Source organism: Erithacus rubecula, assembly GCF_903797595.1.
Source record: "Erithacus rubecula genome assembly, chromosome: 4".
Lineage (NCBI taxonomy): Eukaryota > Metazoa > Chordata > Aves > Passeriformes > Muscicapidae > Erithacus > Erithacus rubecula.
Genome location: NC_136686.1, coordinates 7,280,699 through 7,300,350, shown reverse-complemented (window position 1 = coordinate 7,300,350; position 19,652 = coordinate 7,280,699). Strand labels below are relative to the sequence as shown.

At 41.3% G+C, this 19,652-nt stretch overlaps 1 long non-coding RNA gene across 1 annotated transcript in view; it reads left to right on the top strand.

Annotated features, from left to right (window-relative positions):
• Positions 1-19,652, top strand: part of LOC306801114 — a 212,035-nt gene that overhangs the window by 3,530 nt on the left and 188,853 nt on the right. The gene's annotated exons all lie outside the window — the stretch shown is intronic.

Here is a 19,652-nt window from a genome sequence, read left to right as displayed (position 1 = left end):
CCCTGCCTCGGGCAGCCTCCGCCCGTCCCCCAGCCCTGCCTGTCTCCCTGTTCCCGCCCCGGAGCGCGGTGGGGTCCGGAATCAGTGAGGCTCGGTGGGTTTGGGGTCAGTGAGGTGCAGTGTGTTTGGGGTCAGTGAGGTGCAATGGATTTGGGCTCATTGAGGCACATTGGATCTGGGCTCATTGAGGCACATTGGATCTGGGATCAGTGAGGCACAGTGGCTCCGGGATCAGTGAGACTCGATGGATTTGGGATCAGTGAGGCACAGCGTGTTTGGTGTCAGTGAGGTGCAGTGTGTTTGGGCTCATTTAGGCACAGTGTGTTTGGGGTCATTTAGGCACAATGTGTTTGGGGTCTCTGAGCTGCGCTGCCGGCAGCCGGCGGGCGGATCCTGTGTCCCGCAGGTAGGAAAGGGAGGGATCCGGGATTTGCCAGGCACGGCGGGCAGCGCTCCCCCAGCCCGTGTGGGCTTAGCAGCCACCCCGATTATCCACGGCTCAAAGGAATCCACTGTGCCAGTCTGTGCAAGCACTCATACTGCATCTTCCCTGTTTAATACTCTTCAAAGAAAATTCATTATGATAATAACACTAGGCTTATAAAACGATAGAATAATCTGCTTTCAGGTTGCAATTTCAATCTTCAGACAATTCCGTGTTTGTGTTCTACCAACATTTTACAGAAAGAAGTTCAAGCAAGGCAGCTGAATGCCTTCTGAAGTCTGGAACAGCATCATCTGCCAGAGTTTCAGTAGTAGCAGCTGACTGATGCATCAAAACCAAGTGTCAGGTACTGGTGGACTTCGTAGGTCTCATAATCTTTATGACACTGAAGACTTCATGCTTTCAGCCCTGCAGGTTTATTTTCCTAAACAACAGTTCAGATATTTCAGTGTAGTGCTGCATTGCAGGCCAGAGATACGCTCTAAATCATTTTCTGCTCAAGTCCTCTTAAATGCATCTGTACACATCCAGGAAGGGTTTCCTCTAAAATTTGTAAGAACTGGCATTTGTATGTGACTCTGTCACCACAAATCCCTGAGTTCCCATTAGGCTCACCCTGCAAATGAGTAGCTCAGAAGGGAATTCACAATTACCTTGCCCAGCAGGGAGCTCACCAGAGCTCGACTATGAAAATAAAAGAGAGAACAGCATGTCTGAAATCCTCCAGGATTTAATTGCCTCACTCAGGACTGCAGAAATCCTCTGGCTACTGGCATGCAGCATTGCATCGTCACAATGGGATGTTATAACATCTCAGAAGAGTCCAAGAGGAGTTCAAAATACACCTGGGAGAGGTTATGTTGTGAAACCTTTCATTTAAAGAAAGTAATGTCATAAAGAGAGCAGAATTCCAGCTCTTTTTCAATCTGAGTGGACTTGAAACTGTAATTCTGCCTCTAAGTGAGCACCACAAGCACTGGGCCATGTTTCCAGTTTTCCCACTTCTCAGTTAGCTCTCACTTCTGTCTTCTTGAGCCATTCAGCTTCATCTATTCACCATGTCAATGAGCAGGGAGAGTCCTAATCTCAGTCCTGCCTGTCTTTAAGGTTATTTAGGGAAATGGAAGGTGTGAGTTCACAGGCAAGGAAGAAGCTGAAAAGGAGATGAAACCACATCTCACACTTCCTAGAAGAGTCTTCTTTCATTAAAAATGTGATTGTAACTCCTGTAACTTTTCCATTCTCTTCTAAAGGAAAGGCCCAGCTCTGCTATATTTTGTATTTATTTCATGTGTGCTCTCACGCTATTTACTCAGACCTTAAGTGTGGGAGAGTACCATTTCTTAACCCATGTTTTGGAAAATGGACACTGAGGTGTTCAGAGAGGAACATTTCTGGGCATCTACAGAAATCTGACAGAGCCAATTAAATAGCAGGCAAGCAGGGGATTTTCAGAACATTATCACATCAATAAGTTTTTCAGGGCTAAGCTCAGTTTTTCTGGTAGACATCAATTTGAAAATGTTTTTTTAATCCCTAAACTGTTCCTGAACCACATTTTATTTTCTGAATACTAAGGAAGAGTCTCATTTATCCTATAAAATGGCCAGTTCATAACCATCTGCTCCTCTGCTTTGGGCCCTTTGCCATTAGTATCTCCTATATAATACTGACAATGATAAGAGTGCTGTGTTTTATTCCAAATTTCCCTCATTCTGTGACACTCAGGAAGCTGAGCTCCTCTGGCTTCCTGTCATGACACAGGTGCTACAAATGCTCCCCAACCAGTAAAGCAACTGGTCCTTCAGATGGGGCTTCTCTGGAGCTCTGCACACTCCTTGCTAGGGGAGATGAATCACAGATTCTGATTATTTGTACTGTGATGAACTGGTAAATCCAGGTCCTTCCCTATCTCAGCTTACATCTGTGTTATTAAATGTATTGCAATTCCCCCAGTACAATACCAATTTTTTTCACAGCACTGGTGTCCCAAATATGCCCAGCCTTTTTCAGAATCTGTGTCTTCTTGGGCTGCTTAGTAAATAATATCTCTTAAAAAAAAAAAAAAAAAAAAAAAAAAAAAAGGCATCAAGCAAAAAAAATTAAGCTGAGGTGCATAATGACAGGATGGATCCCATCCAAGAAAGGTGATACAACCTTGTCACCAGTATTACCAGCCTTACTGCAATTGTACAAGATGCAGGTTTGAGATTTATATCAAGCTTATAGCAAGTTTTTGATAAAGCTTGTAGTTGATATCAAATATTGTTGACAAGCATCAAGTCCTGTTTTTATCAAGTATCAATCCATGTGCTATATGCTGCAATTTGTGTTGCAGACACATCTTAAATCTTTTACTGAATCAAGGCCATCATAATTTTTCCGTAATTTCAGGAATATGAAGTAAGATTTCAGGAACATGAAAGGTCTTGTGAGAAAAATCAAATATATTTCAGTGGGGTTATAATCTACCAGGAAACTTGCATGCAGCTTGCAAACTTCTGTAAGCAGACACTGACCCAACCCAATGTCTGGCATATAAACTCAACAGACACACCTTCTGTTTGTCATTTTACCACCCCTCATCCTTTCCATTTAGCAGCTATATTAATTGTGATACAGGTATGCTGTTTTCCTAAGATGTGGAAGAAATAAAATATTTCCTGCAAAAACAGAGAAACTGATAGTGTACTTGTAAGGTGCCTTTAACTCCTTAGAAAAAAAGTACTATTTAAATACCTGCAGGTAGCTAAAGGCACATAATTTATAGGAAAAGGAGCCATTTAGGATGGAGCACCAGCAGGAGGTGGCAAGCAGTACTGGGCAGATGACAAATTATCAGGTCTAGGATCTTGGCCAGCTGTGTAAATCTGGCAACAATTTGTCATTGGAGAGAGAAAGAAGTCCAAGAAGTTATTGCTAAGCCCTTTTGGAAACACCAAATGTTTTTTATGTTGTTTATGTATGTATGTATTTATTTATGTACTTTCAGAGGTTCATTAATAAATAAAAGAGATTGGTGTGTCACAATAGCCTTTTTCATAGGGGAGGTGGAAAGGGATACAGTAATAAATTTGGCCTTGTATCACTCAGCGAGTCTAATTTCAAAGTTGGAGGGGAAGTCTGATTTACTGCTAAACCAGATCTACAGCCTAGAACTTCTCCAGGAGGATAAAAAAGTACCTGCTAGAATTCCTGGAGCCCAGGACAATTGCCAGTGCAGGCTGTCATGTGTGTGTGTCCTTGTCAAGTGACCTTGTCAAGTGATCATCTACCTGATCTAAAAATATCAAAGCCTCATTGCTGCCTAACACCTTTTTGGGAATGCTCTGCTGTGAAATTTTTTTGCAGAAACACAGAGCATTTGCTGGCAAAGTTTAGGTGCCTTTGGTGAGTGATGCAGCCTTGGCTCATGATACAAGCCTTGCTCTCCTCTGCCTAAAATAATCCATAAAGCAAAACCAAAGAGATTGCTTTGCACTCCCTTTAAGATCTCTTATGTGGGATGCTGCAAGTTTACTCCTCTTGTTTCAGTGCATGCAAGGGAGAAAGAATATGAGCTCTGCTGTCTTTGTTATTCAGGTAACTGCTGTTTATGTTCCTCTGAAGATGCTAATTTGTCAGAAATTATCATTAATAACTGATATTAATTCTACTCCTTTTATTGAGATCATCCTACCTCAATAAAATAAGGGAAATTCTACTGGATCAGTGGCCAGGAGACTGTTAAACAGCTTTTCTCTTTAAAATGCATGAGGAACCTCAGGGCAGGAATGGAGAAGTGTTGAGTTACAGAGGGAGGTGAGCTGAGGACAAATACAGACATAACCTGGACAAGGAACTGGTTGCATTCCTGGTGCCCCACGTGCACACTCACCACTGGCAGGGCTCTACACTGGGGATCAGGGACACAGAAAGGACATGGAAATCATCCTGCCAAGAAAAGTTTCAATAGATTTTAGTCCATTTGCAACATCAACTGAAATCCCCTTACTACACTCTGTTGTAAACCTCACAGAGAAACTACACTTGGCACAAGCATCCTACCTGTTCAATTATTGGCTTCCAGGTCTTCAAATCATATGGACCAGCAAAGAATCAGGCACTTGGTGGGGATATTTTTCTCTTTGCATGTCTTATGGCCCATTAAGCTTGCAAAGGTCTCAGGTTAACTACTCTCAGGTTACTTTGGCAAGAGGTTCTTTTGGTGAAAGCTGCTGACCTGTTTTTCCCTTGGGCCTGATCTTCTGACATTTGAGTCCAGATTTGGGAGTTCAGGTTAAGGTTCTGATGACTGTTTCTAAGTCATTATTTTTGTGTGTAGTAAAGCTGAAGAAACTTGAGAGTATGAGATCAAAAATTGGTTTGTACATGTCTAATACAGTAGATGATGACAGTTTGAGCAGTTTTAGTGCAGATTCCAAACTTCATATCATAACCCTTTGAACTAAGCTAAGAGATCTTTTCTCTGACTTGCAGTTGTGACTGTGGACTAACAGACTCCAGTCTGGGCAAAGAGAAATCAGCTGTGAAGATCTGTAGGAAAAGGGCAGTGTACAAAACCTAAAACCAGATAGATAAAGCAACCTCTGGTATTTTCCAGAGGTTTCTGCCATGATCTTTTCCAAAGGAAAAGAAAATCAAAACCCAAGCATCCATTTCATGTATCTTTTGCTAGGATCCAACTCTAAGTTATTATGTAGAGACAAAGCCTTGTGCTCTCTGTGGCTGAAGCATGGGTGTTGTAGGTCTAGCTTTTGAAAAATCTCTTTATGGGTCCTGTTTCAAGCTGTATGCTCTTATAAAACAGGGATCTTCATTTTGGAAGCTGCATTGGAAGTACTTCTCTGGTTGCTTTGTCCTTATAGTTAGTGTGCTACTATCTGACTTGTAGTTTACTTGTACAAACCATTTTGTGACTGTTGCTGAAGTTTAAAATGTAGGGGAGGTTCTCAGATCTAGATGCATCCCAAGCCCTAAAAATTCTGGCTGTTGAAATGCAAATTCTGCTGCCAGCCTTTTCTTCCTCTGGGTGATGTGGGAGGGAGAAACGCAGCAAAGCAAATTTAGAAAAGATAATCCAAAGGATGTGCTAGCTAAAAAAAAAAGAAAAAAGACATACAAAGCATATTTGCCTTTGGCCAGCTGGTTTGCAATCAGGTCTCTCCCAAGAACATGCTGTGACAGCAGGCAGAGAAGAGCAGCATACAAGGTGCTCTTGTGTGGTGGGCATCACTGGCCAGGGTCTGTGAGCACAGTGCTTGTAACACACTCACTGATCACCAAGAGCTTCCATCTCATCTAAAGGCTGACAACAGTGACTGAGTGCTGGCATCAGCAGCTTGCTGTGTCAATTTATTGGGAAAAGCCTCCAGCACTCAACACATTTTCATGTCTGAGGGTGGCTGGAAACCAGTGTGACTGGTTCAGGCAGGAGAAGCAAAGAATTTTCATATCTTGAATTCCTTGGTGTGAGCTGTGTTTTTTCTTCTCAAAGGCAAACAGTAAAATCCTGAGAGTTAAAATTTGCTTCTTAGGTCTGATATCAAAAGTCATTGCCTTTACTCTTCATAATTTCAAAATTCTTGCATGGAACAAATAGCCTAGAACTATTTCACATGAACATGGTCCAAATACTGTTTCACAGGAACATGGCCCATTTAAAAAAAAATATTTTCACTTTATTTTTGTTTCATGACTTCGTGGCCTGGTATGTTGCATGTTGCAACAGTTTCTTGCAAAAGATCCCATGCAGCTTTATGCATCCTGCTAATGAGATACAGCAATGACCATGCCCAGTGCTGACTTGCAACCTTGTTTGTTATTAATTACTTTTGGTCTTGACCTAAGAAAAGACTTCAAACCTGTAATGTCCCTAAAGACTAGATGTTTGTCTTCCCAACTCTAAGACCAGTAATATTTATGGAATTATTCTAGATATAGATATGTACATAAGGAACACTTTCTCTGGCAGAATATTTCCCAAGAGTTGTGATGCATTTGAATCTCGTCTTGCACACAGTGATCCATTAACCAGGAAATGTACATGATGATTTTACATTCACCTCTTTACAGAGGTTCTCATTCTGCAGAGAAACAGTTGGCCCTTCATTCAGCACCCCTGAGAGGTGTAAGCTCATGAGAGAAGTATGAAACTAACATTTGTAATAAAAGAAAATGGTTGTTTGTGTAAACAGAGACCAGTAAGCTGCTTAGCATGCATTAGCATCTTCTTAACATTTGAAAATGCGTTAAGAAATTCTAGAGAGGAGATTATGGAGCTGAACATAGGTGAAGATGTTGTCAACAGAGTGTGTGGGTGGGATGTAAACACACGGGCTGTGCATAAATATAGGCCTTTGTTACAGTAGTCCTGGTTCTCCTGATTCTTTAAATACCAGGGATTTGAAATTCCTGGGGTGTTTTCCTTTCCAGCTGGAAAAGGGAAGGAAGCTGTAGGAAGCCCGTTGCACCTTGCACATGGCTAACCCAAACCACAGGCTGGCTGCCAGAACCACACAGTGCCAGCACAAAAGGGACAGGGACTTCACAAGTGACACAGAAAGCTGCCCAAAGGACTCCATGCAGTTTGCCTTGGCAAGCAAAACATTCCAGTGAGTTTCTGGGCAGCAATACCAACCTAGGCAGTCAGTGCCAGCCCTCTGCCACCCTTGGCTGTGCTCACATGAGCATCAGTGCACAGTGGACTGGGTGGAGGAGCTGCAGTGCCAGGAAATAACTTTTTTCCCAATCTGTTTCCATCTGTGTTTGTCTACTTAAAGCTTTCTGTTGCTGAACAGCAAACCACCCGTGGCCTCAGCATGGAAAAGCTTCCTTAGGGCTTATGTAAGCCAGGTGACCTGGGGAAAGTCCTTTCCTGGCACATAGCAGAGGGCACCTGAGGTGGGAGGGGGGGCAGCCTCAGCAAGGGTGATGTCCCTGTGTGCCACACAGAATTGAGGGACCTTTCTGCTCACTCAGCTGTACTGCAGGTTTGGGGCACTTAGTGAAAGGCAGCCTTTTGTGAAGGTGCTGGCCTGTCACACTAAATCATTCTGTAGTCACCAGGCTTCCAAAAAATTGTGAAGAAAGAGAGACAATTTAGGAAGCCTGCCTTTTCCCTAAAAGTTTCCAAAGTTCCTGTTTGTGGAACTGGAAGTTTGGAGCAGCTATTCCAGAACACAGCTTGGGGATAGTGGCTAAAGTCATTAGAGCTGGCCACAGTTTCACCACTGTGTTCCAGGAGTTGTCCTAAGTGACCTTTCTCAGACTGGACCTGTTTTAATCATTAAATTATAGAGCAATAATGAGGATTTGGGGAAGGCTTTTTATCCTGTAGCTCTTCTTTAAGAGAAATAGAGAGCTTTTTCTCTTTCTTTGTAGAGGAGGTATGTTATTTAAGACCAGTAAGGAATATATATAAGCTGTGCATCTCTCACTGTGTCAAAGTAAACACTTGTTCTCATCTGTTCATCCTCCTGTGAATTATGTTAGGCAGCCTTGTGCAACTTGTGCAAGGTCCTGGCTGCTGTGAATTTTGAAAAATTCACCATTTTTCCCAAATGTTGGACAGGAAATTTAGACACAGCCTTAAGACTAGGTGAACTTTCTGCCAAGGGATCAAGTGTTTAAAGAGAGCTGATGAAATGTTGAAGACAACAATACTCCACTCCTTTGGTTGGTCTCATTTTCACCTAGATTGATTGCCACTTCTCTGATTTTAGGCTAGCCAACACTATTAGCTGACTTCAGAAAGATAAAGGTGGTCATTTAGCTGGGCTAGACAGCTGAATTGGAGAGGGTGAGCAGAGGGAGGCTCTGCCTCCTTGGCATGAGGCAGCTGGTTCTGTCTGCAGCCTTACAGCAGGGTCAGTGCAGGCTGTGGGTGATGAGGGACATTTCCAAATATTTTGTGACTTGTGGCCAGCCCCTGCTTCCCTCTCCTGGGTGTGCAAGGCAGAGGGCACAGCACTGTGCCAGCTGAAGCTGGCTGGTGGGTCAGGGAGCTGTCTCTGGCATGGTGAGGGACTGGCCTTCACCTCTGCCATTCCCCAAAAAACACACCGTGGGAACAGGCTGCTGCTGTGCTTGTTCTTTCAGAAGACCAGAGCCTTTTGCAGTTCCTGTCTGTGCTGTGACAAGAGTGACCAAGGGATGGGGTCTTTTTGGCCTGACCATTCTCATCTACCCATTCTGCTCTCTGTATATCCCAGCCAGATGTTCCTGATGTGCTCCTGATGTCTGTACATGTCCCTTATGAGAAATGCTGCTGAGGACCAGCTGGTTACATTTTTAACCATCTTAAATTGTGTACAAAATAGTAATTGTCATCTCCTCAGACCTTAAGTTCTTGTCCTGGAAAGGCACAAAATAATTTTCTGTCCTTCTCTAGCCCATTCTAATTTAGGAATCTAGGCCACCATGTCACACCACTTCCCTTTACTCCCCATTCCCCCCACTTCTTTCCCAGCTGCTGGAGGTTGGCTTGCTGTAGGACTCTGGCTGTGGCATGATGTCAGTTATGTTGTGAAACAGGCAGACTGTGATATTAATTCCTGGCTGGTAAAGGCAGAGAAACCCTTAACTTCAACTTTACCCACAGTGATAGATCTGTCCTGACTTATCCTGTGGAATGAGCAATACTCCAAAAAAACAGAAGTAAATACTGTGTCCTTTCCCTAACTAAATACTGAGTTTGGTCAACTGAAGAAACAAGTTTTATTTGCTTCAGTCCATTCAGAAGCAAAGCAAAGTTTGATCTCACTGAACAAGTTCTGAAAAACAAAACTCCCTAATTTGATTCCCCCCTTTTCCAGGGAAACTGTCACTGCCTGCCTGCTGCCCACTGATTTCCATGACCCCTCCTAAATGTGCACACACCCAAAGAACAGTCCCTGTTGATTTAATTGCTCCTGCTTTCAGTAACAAATGATGTTCTGACTGCCAGCAGATCAACCCCTTCTTTGCCACCTCAGGAAGGGGATAATGAGTACCCTGCTGCACAAGAGAGCAGGCTAATGCTGATTATTCCCAGGATACAACCACGTCAGAGGAAGCTCATGAAGATTGCAGTACGTGCAGGCAGAGGATTCACTCTCCTGGAGCAAGTTCTGAGCTTTTATTCTCCAAACTCGAGGAATAGGCATTTTCCTAGCACAGCTGAAGTGCTCCATCATCTCCAGAATCTCTGTGGAAGGGAGGAGATTATTTGCACTAATTCAGAATAAACACAACTGCTTTACTGCCCTCCCCCCTCAAAGCTAGGCATGCAGAGTATAAGTGAAGATTAACTGGGAGCTAGGAGGAAGAAAGAATACAGGTAGTCGAGATAAGCAATCTTGTCTTTAGATGACCTCTTTTAATCTTATTTGTTGCCAAGATCAGCACAAGCCCAAGTTCTGCATATTCAGAAAACAAAAAAGCAACACACTTAGTAGTGTTAATCTTTATTTTGCATTAAATTTGCCAAGCAGAACTAGAAGCTTAATTTCCTCAGAGCATTTCAAAGTTCAGCTAAACAATCAGGCCTTATAGACTGGAACTATACAGACAGTGTATCTTCAGGATAAACTGTTTCTCTAACATAATTAAAGGCACATATTTTGATATTTCTCTACTCACAGGCTTTGCCTACCTCCATTATACCACAAAAAATAATACACAGATATGCAAATATACATTTACATTGGTACTCAGAAAAAGGCTGAAAAATATAAGCAGACACCAAGATTAGAAAAGTGTAATGCATAATGTAAATTTTAAATGTGTCTATGCAGTTAAACCATTGATGCTAAGTTTGTGATAAAATAAAACCTCAGTTTATTTTATCCTATGATGTAGTAACAGACCTAAAACTGTATTTTGGTGCTTATATTTTTAGTTTTTCTGTAAGCTCCTGGTTGCATTTCACATCTCATGGTTGCAGAGGTTGAGGTATATTTATCAACATAATTGAGATTACAATAGGGAACAAAGGAACTACAGCTTCCCCTTTCTATTTGCTAACAAGGAGAGGTTCTTTCTTGAGGAGGTCCTTGGCAGCTGTGTGCTGTGGAACCCTTGGATTCCCCCTTTTCCTTGCCTTTCCTTGAAACCCTTTTCCTTTGCCTTTGTGGGCTGCAGACTCCTTCCTTGTTGCTTCAACACCAGGCAGCCCTGCAGTTTCCTCCAGCACATGTTGCAGCCCTGATCCCAATAATCTGGCCAAAAGGCTTTCAAAGTGGAAACACTGATAATCATGGGGCTTCTGTTGTCAGGGGCAAGCCATCTATTCTCTTCTCAGAAAGTATCTTTTAGCAATAGGTTGTGAAAGCAGCAATACCCCAAGGCTGTCTGACCCATGGAAATTAAAAATCCAGAAAAATATTTTGCATAGATGTCTTCTTAAAGAGGCATTAAGAGGTTTATTGGGTTTGCAGCTAAAAGTATTTTCATGCAGGTAACCACTGATGTGTCAAAAAAGGTTAGTTATAATTTTATAATTTTTATTAAGGAGTATCAAAAGGCAAATCACTTCTCCTAGATCAGTTTCTAAATTGGTGGGGTAGAGGTGTAATGAGTTTGAAAGAGTTTTCAGACAAGTCTGAAGTTACCAGTCACTTTGTAAAACATGATTTCATATAATCTACATTCAAATTCAATGTCCCACAGAAAGAGCATGTGGGATTTTTCCCCCATAGTTTTATGGAAAGACACAGCTGTTAATCACTCATTGATGAATCCTAGAAGAATAAGAGGTCTAATTTCAGATGGTGGCCTGTTGTACAAACCCTTCCCACCACACATCCCACACAGTTCACAAACACTTTATTCATCCTGATTTTTAGAGACCTCAATTACTTCTTACAGCCCAAGACCTTAAAAACCCTTTCAAAATGCAACTAAAATTGATAAAACCTTTCTTCAACTCCCAGTCCTATGAATTTGCTGTGGCGTCCCCTACTGAGGAGGTGAATCCATTCCCTTCCTTGTTATCTATGGCAGTGACAGCTTTAGTCAATCCAGAGCTTCAGTCTCAGTGCTTAAACCTACAACATAATTCCTTTTCCATTCCTGAGAAAGCAAATCAGACCAAAGGTGTCCTTAAAATTTACAAGATCTCTTGGCTGAATCTACAACATGCTGCTCCCTAATGAACTAAGGAATATATTCAGTGTTCTCATCCTATGAACTGGTGGAACAGCCATCTGAAACTGTTCTTCAGTTTTTTGTGGGATCTGGGGAATGTCAGCTGTCACTGCTTCAGAATAGAAAGGGTTAAAACTTAATGTACACAAGATATCTGCTATAATTGAGATTGAGAAAGTCCTAATTCTGTTGAAAGTGTTTTTTCAAAAAGCATTCCTGATGTCAAGTAAGTTTGATTAATTTGTAGCTTCCTGGAATTACAAAGTAAGATACATTTTCAAATGCTGCAAAGCAGCAAGCAGTGCAAACAAGCTTGTCAAGTGTACATTTCACAATTAGAAAAGGGTAGAGAAAGACTGTATAAAATGACCTTTAAATCTTGAAACAATTCTTAAAAATACAATAAATCAGGCTATAGAGCAGAGCATTGCATTCAATAATGTAACTTCCATGGGTTCTTTGAGGCATCTGTCTCAAGCATATTTGAATCTGCAAGTACAATCTACATACTAAATAAAAAATCCTTGCTGCATCTCATAAGAGCTTTGTTAAAATCTCAGAACTTTGTTTGACTTATAGCCCATCTACTGCATTTCAATAGTTTGAGTTTTCTATGTAACAGCAGATTCAAAGGACCACAGAGTGTTGCCTCTGTATTCATTATTAGTAGTGCCACATTAAAATATAGCTTCTATTTCTCTCAGTCTCTTTTGCCTTCCCTTACAGAGAAGGAACAAAAAGCAGATTAAGACCTAACATTTTGTGCAAAACACCAAGAATTACATAAACAGATCTTTTTTGCTTGAGGCTTTGCACTGAAAACTAAATTTTGTCATGATCTAATGGGCAATATATCACTAGACATTTACAGGAGGAAAAACATACTGCTGAAGTATTTAACTGACATAAATTGTCATAGAGCAAAAAGTGGATAGTGTTACAGTATTTACAATTACAATGTGACAAGTAGTCCAGTAAATATTGTTTTGCTTTTCCTTACAGTTTTTTTCCTTTGTGATGCCAACAGCAGGAGCAATCTGGGAAGCAGGTTTAGCACAGATTAATGCAAACCTATTCCCAACAGAGAATTTACATTCTCAGTAGCTGGAAGGTACAGGAAATGTGGGCGCTGGTTTCTCAATTCCAAAGCCAGACCTATTAAACTAAATTGTCATAGCTTATTAATATTTCCCCATCTTCATTTATATGTAACAGCATGAAATGTAATGCTGGTATAAATCAAGTGAAATCAGCACCAGGTGTACGAGAACTAGGAATGTCCTTAATTTATTGGGCAAAAAGGAACACTCCCTTTCAGGTCAAATTTTCAAAAGAAATCTGTCAGGCTGAATTTCTTGCTAAATTCCCACAACCCCATTTGACATGTGCCTGACTTTTTAAAATGCAGCAATTTAACTAAAGGATAGCTTAAGCAAGAGCTATGAAAGTTGGATCATGCATCACCTAGAACTGGGGAGAAAACAGACTCCCTTTTATAAAGTGTCACTCTTTCTTCTGTTCATTTGTTTTATCCTTGCATATGTAATTTACTTAGGCTGCAAGGCCTCTTTTTTAATCAAATCCATGTTTAAAACCAAGCCCACTTCATCCCTGTGACAATAGATGGAAAACAATGCAGTTTGTGTTCAATGTGTCCCTAGTCTTGAGGGGCTGCCTCTGGTGGTCACAGCTGTAGCTCTCCATTGGAAATCACCCTCTTGACAGAGAGAAAAGCATCTGAAGTTGCATCAGTCTCTGTGGTTTCAGTGTGTGGATGCAAATTGCACCGTGTGAAGTTGCAGTGTAGGAAACTGTAAAGTTTGCAATTGCCAGGAGCCATTTACTGCTCTTTCCCCATCCCTTGGGAACGACAGTTCTTTCTTCAGGTAAAGGTCACATCAGTAAGGAGTAAACAGTGACTCCAGTCAAAGATAGTGCTCCATTTGAAAGGTAAATTAGACAGGGATAATGCAGGCTACTTGTTCACAAGCCTGGAGTGAATACACTGTGGTGCTTTGGAGAACCTCACAGTCTCAGTGCCACTCATACTGTAAATTCCTAAGCAGCTTAGTAAATATTCTTGTTTTTTGAGCATAAGCTGAAGTCTTTACACCCCTTGTTGCAAAGGAAAGCCTTGCCTTCAGCAACAATCCAGAACATCACAGAATCACAGAACCACTTGGATTGGAAGGGATCTTTTAAAGGTCATCTTCAAATTACCCTGCAATGAGCAGGAGCATCTTCAACTACACCAGGCTGCTCAGAGTCCCATGTTTCCAGGGATGGGGCATCCACCACCTTTCTGGGAGCATAGTAGGTAGGAAATTATTGCTTAAAAGATGCACAAGAGACAGTCATATGTATTAGATGACTTAACTTCACAGTGATACAAGTGAAATTGCAGCTTATATTCAGCTCACATCCACACTCAGCTTGAGCTTCTGAGCAAAATCAAGGTCAGGCTGCACTGTGGAAGACTATAGCTGAGAAAGAAAATAGGTCAGGACTTGAACAATGTAACTGATGTTACATTTTAGAGAGTGACCCTGTGCATTTTCCTCTTCCTAGTGACTGCTTCAAAAATGACAACAGAGCTACTGTGAAGCATAAGATGCTTGGCACAGCAGTGCCAGCTGCATCTCACTCCCTAATGGCATTGTGAACCTCCCAGCAGCAGTATGAAAAGTTAAGGTGCTCTGGCTTGGCATTTAGAGACTGATAGAACAAATTCCTATGTATCATGCTAGCTTGAATAACTGGGATTGAGAAACTCTGTTCTGTTTCTCTAGTTCTGACAGATCCTAAGCGAGTAAAATGCACGGAGTTGCTTTTGCAATTGGAGTAAACCCCTCTCTAGATGATCTATCTCCACAAGGAAAATGGAGAAACTCCTCCTTCCACAGCCTATCAGAACACAGAGCACTGATTTAGCTACTGCCTTGGAGCTAAGCTGACCAGGAGGCTTTTTTCTGTATTAACAGCAGCTGAAAGTCTCATGTTCGTTGGCTCAGAGCTCCTTTAGGTCTGGCTTCTGGCTTATTTCATGTTGATTTCTCAAAGGCATCCAAAGAAATCCCCTTTGTTACCCATTTGAAAGTATTGGCAAAGATTCAGTGGCACCTGAATCTTTCCTGATTTCTATCTGCTGTTTAATATTTTGCATAATAGAACATCTTCAATGATGTGTAGCAGATCTTCAGTTACAGCTCGAGCTGTATTTGTTATGAGTACTCAGTTTACTTGAAGACAATTTGAGAAACTCTCTACTGTGCTTTTTTAAGAGCAAATAGGAGAATGAAACCCACAAATTTAATTTAAAAAGCATTACCTGCAGGGCCCTAGAGCTGGATAGTAAATCTCAGACTGATCACAACCATACCACTAAGCCAGCTAATTACCCCATCACCCTGTGCAGCACCTGAGGGAAGAAGCCAAAGACTCCTGAGCTGCACTTCTGAATTTTCCCTACTCCAGATCCCAAAATTTTCTACCACACAGCTTCCACAGGAAGTATGGGGTGCCTTAATTCTCATCCAAGCCCACCACATGTTTTTGTAAAAGAATCCATGACACTAAGATATTCACTACATTTTATAAGTACAGAATGAGTAGGTTTAAGAAGTTGAGTGGAAACATTGAGTGAATTAGAGCAAAATTTGTATTAGAAACTAAGACTTCTATTTCCCATTGCCATGCTTATTCTTCAGAACAATACTCTCTCTCCTGGCATACATCTGATTTGTCTAGGTCCTTTTTTTAGAGACTAACCTTCCATCCCTAATTCCCATGGAAACGAATGAGAAGGAGTCAGGACTGAGCACATAAATTGCAATCTTAATGTTTTGTAACCTTTTGTTTTGTTAACCCAGCACCTGTGCTCTCTTAGCACTCAGTACTTAAACTGTGATTATAAAAGTAATCAGAAATAATCACAGGTACCTATATTCCAAAGACTCCAAATTATATTTGGCAAATTGAAGTTATAATGCATGGTGTAAGAAAAACACACATAATTTGTCATCCTAATTAATGAGGCTGGGTAAGATAAGTCATATTACACCTGAACATGTGACATAGTCTTGAAAGCCTGTGACCTCTCTCCTCATTATGGGTCCACCCACAGGAGATGAGTGCAGCCTTTAGACAAAGACACATTACATCTGAACTATTTTTGGGTGCTTTCAGCTGATGATGTATCCAGAATAATCATGATACTACCACATGCCAGCAGATGGTGTGCCACAGTCCTTGTGGCTGATTGTCTGAGGAACTATATTCTCAGCTATAAGAATTAGGATCAGGGTGAAGGTGGTCTGGAACCAAGAATCTCTTAGCTTTGCAATAATCAGCTTGTGGATTTGGCAGCTGAAAGATGAACTGCCTAATTTCCAAAACACAGCAAGTGTAAGTTAAAAAGCCTTCTCTTCCACCTGTGCATCACTTCACTACTTGCAGAGCAGAGTGGGTTTGAAGCCTGGCATGCAGAAATGCACAGTAGAATGTGGTTTAACCTCTGACAGACTCCTGGGCACAGTGAGGTAACACTGCTGCTCTCACAGAACCAGTTGTGGTGCCTTACACACAGGGAAGGTTCAGTGAGGCTTTTTTAGTAGCCACTCCTGGGTGACTCTTGCTCCCTCCATGCCTTATGCAATCCTTATGCAGGTAATGCTGTTGGCATGGTTCACATCTCTCCCTGCTCCCTACTGAACAGACTTCCTGTAGGAATGTCATGATTCAACCCCAGACAGACCCAAGCCCCTGGCAGCTGCTCACTCACTGCCCCATCAGTGGGAGAAAATCAGAAGGGTAAAAGCTGGATATACTTAAAATTATGCACATTATGAATATTTGCAATCAGAACTAAAGAAGATTAGAAGTTTTCTTTCCTTATGGCTTAGTCCCAGACATCAACATATACACAACAAAAAATATCCCAAATTTAAAATCTGCCTGTTTTCTGAATAAAAGTTGCTCTTAAAAATAGGCACAAATTCAACATCATAGGAGTATGGAATGGAGACAGAAATGTGCAGTAGCTAAAGCCACTGGGGAAAATATTTATGTATATGTATAAGTATGCAATATTAAGCTATGCAAGGTATCCCATACCACCTTGCCTAGTGGAATTACCAGTGCAAAATTTGTGCTGGGGGTCTACAAAAATTGCAGTTCTGAACTTTCAGGAAAGCAAAGCACTGCTGACTTATTTGCCGCTCATCTTCCTCTCACATGATCTTTGCTTTGAGGCACTGAAAATATTGATGCATCCCCAGTGTTTTTCTCTAGAAGAAGTCAACTTGCTGTGTATTTTCATTACTCATCTCTTTCTGTTCCTACCCTCATTTCTTGCACAATGTGCATGATGCAAAGGGATCACATGGTTTTTTAATTCTGTTGAAGCGGGTGGTACAGCAAGCTCATCTTGTCTGGAAGTTTCTACCTGGCCTTTTGGGAAGGGTGGTGTTAAGGATAAAGAGGGCATGTGATATCTACAGGTAGTCATGATCTGAGTCTGCTGAATGTGAAATGATCTGAAGGATAATTTTAGGAACACTGTAATTTTGTGAAAGGTATTCTCTGGTAAGGACCTGCCTCAGAGCTGGCACAGAGAGTGATTTGCACTGCTCCTGAGTGTAACACTGAGTGTCTCCTACTGCCTGGGGCACTCTGCAACTGCTTCTGCCAAGTATCAGCTAAGAACATTTCAGAGGGAAATACAAACTTTTGCATCCCATTGCATTGATCAGCATCACATCAAAGAAATCACCATTGGCATTGATCTTGTCTCCTGGAAAGACCATTTATCTTGTGATTAGGTAATGGGAGGCAAGAGATTTATCTTCAGACAGGTTCCTGAGGTGGATTACAGTCCTTGCACCATTTTGACAGGTGGAAATCAAAGCAAGGGGAGACTGAGTTATTTAAGGCTACACAAAAATCAGAAAGACAGCAGAAAAGGGATCATATTCCTTAACATCCTGGCTATAAGGCCCGGGCACTCATTCCTGGTTACAGGTACAAGAAACAGAAAAAAGATGGTGAGTGCTGACTAACAGCTTGATCCTCAACCTCTCTGGCAGCAGAAGAATTAAATGCTGTGTTAGGATCATGTGCTCAAACCTCCCATGGTTGTGGCTCACATTTAGTGTGAGTCAGTGAGAAACATTCCTGAAAATTCATGTGTCCTCACTGAACAAATGCCAGTGGCCAGCAGGCAGCAGTTTTGCAAACACCTATCTGGTGAATTAATACAGCATCACATGCTGTTATTAGGGTAACACTACATCAGCTTCATGTAATACTTACAGGAACCTTCATGAGATGCCATATTTAAAGATGAACTGCAGTTGGCTTTTGTCTCCTGTGCAGTTTATTTTTCTTATTTTTAAATATTATATTAATTTTATTTTTTATTTTTGAACATGCCCCTCCAGCCATGATACAAGTTTCTATTACCGTGTTTTAATACAAAGGGAAGATAAAATATTGCCAGGTTTGGGTTTGTTCATCAGATGTATTTTAAAAGATGAAAGCCATTTCTGTATGAGTATCAGTGTGTACACACACCTCAAGACAGGGACATTCTTTACGGTATCTGGCAGCAGCAGCAGGGAGACACCTCCTGACTCTTCAGGAGTAAGAAATTGTAGGAGCACTCTGTGTAGTGACAGACCACAGAAATAAAGATATAGCAAAGATGTAGAGGAACAGACAGGCTTTTTCCCAGGGTTAAATTTTACAAGTCTGAAAATGACAACATTTTCCCAAAGTTGGTGTCTCATTCTTCTTCTAAGATCCACTCCTTAGTTTCCTCTTAGCCAATATGGAGATGTGTCTACTGAGGTCAGTCCCAGCTGACATCACTGTGAGAGAATCTGAAGTTGTTTCACCTCCATCACTTTGCAAGCTACATATTCTGATTCACTCCATGAGTCCTGTCTAGTTTGAGGGAAGTGAAACACTCCAGGATGGTTTATCTGCATATTTGATTTTTATTCAGCTTTAACACTGGACCATCCTCAGGTTGTTTGAATAAACCCTTGGGTACTTGACTGAGGGTCTGCCAGCCTCACCCTGTTCCTGAATGATGAATCTACTGACTGCAGTCTGTTTTAACAGGGAACTCCTCAACAGTTTACATGCATTTTGTGGTTCAGTTGTCTTGGAACACCCAGCAGATCTGATGTGACTCAGGAATGGCAGATCTGAGTAAGCACTGAGCCAGGCATTAAACCCTGGTGTGTAATATCCACATGCATGCATCAGTTCTGCAATTTGTGCACTACAACATCCTCACTTACTGCACCTTACAGCCATCTCAAGTGCAGTAACTCTTTTAAATTTCTCAATTGCTCTTTAAAGCATATTGTTGGGTTTTGAGGGTGAGTTTGTTTTTGTTGTTGTTATTTTTTTCCTAACACATCCCTGCAAAGCATTTATAGTGCATGAAATAATAATTTTGAGGTTAGATTTTGACATGCTTTTCCTACCTGCCCTAACTGAAGCTTTAATATTTGCAGTTTTAGTATGAACAGATATAAGTAAACTACAGTAAAAGCACTGAATTATGCATGATGGTGACTAGATCTACAGAGCCTGAAAGCAGTTACTGCTCAACCATTTGAGCTTTTCCTGAGGTTGCTTCTGTAGAAGAGAGAGTTTGACAGAACACATTCCACAAATTAGAAAACTGAATTGAAATTAGCTCTTGTCATTTACTCCCTAGTACTTAGATATGTGTTTTCCAATCATCTGTGTCTTCTTCCCTTACTTTGCTGCCTATTTTATTTCTTTCAAATGTACTAATCTCCAGATGGTTTGAAGCTTTAAAAAAAAAAATTCTGTTGTGTTTTGATGCCATCACAGAAAGACACATAATTAAAAAATAAAGCAGCTGTTATAAGGCAAGAGTAAACTAAACCGAAGTTCTTCACTAATGATTCCAGAACTAAGGGAAGTCTTAATTCTGTTGAAGTACTGGTGGCTTTTCTTTCATGCCAGACCAGGCAGCCACACCAGCCTTTCTTTGGGTAACACAAACACATTTTTAGATATGTACCATTGAGTGCTGAGGCCT